Here is a 522-nt window from a genome sequence, read left to right on the forward strand (position 1 = left end):
TTGGGACTGAAATCAGGCCCATAAGGCCGAGCAGGACCACAGGGCAGCGCGGCAAAGTTAGGCCCGAAAGCCTGCTAAAGAGAGCGACCGCACTGGGGCTTATAAATCAGTGCGGACGCCTCTCAGCTAGTGAGGTGGGACTAAACTTGCCGCACAGGACCTGCGCCAACGCATGCCTTTAGTACCGGTTCTTGGCACCACCTGGTACTAACGGGTGGCATTTAGTACCGGTTAGATCCACGAACCGGTACTAAAGGTGGTCGCTTCCCGCCATTTAGCCTGGCCAAATTTGACCTTTAGTACCGGTTCGTGGCTTAAACCGGTACTAAAATCCTCTCCTATATATATAGCACTTACGAAAATTTCAGTTAGTTTTCTTCTCTGCTTCTTCTCGTCGTCGCGCTCGTCCACATGTTGCCGCCGCGCCCCGTCGCCGCCTCCGCCGCGCCCGTCCCCACGTCGCCCCTTCGCCCCGTCGCCGCCCCCGCCGCGCCCGGCCATCCCCCTCGCCCCGTCGCCGGC

The sequence above is a fragment of the Triticum aestivum genome, chromosome 3B (assembly GCF_018294505.1).
Source record: "Triticum aestivum cultivar Chinese Spring chromosome 3B, IWGSC CS RefSeq v2.1, whole genome shotgun sequence".
In the NCBI taxonomy this organism is placed as follows: domain Eukaryota; kingdom Viridiplantae; phylum Streptophyta; class Magnoliopsida; order Poales; family Poaceae; genus Triticum; species Triticum aestivum.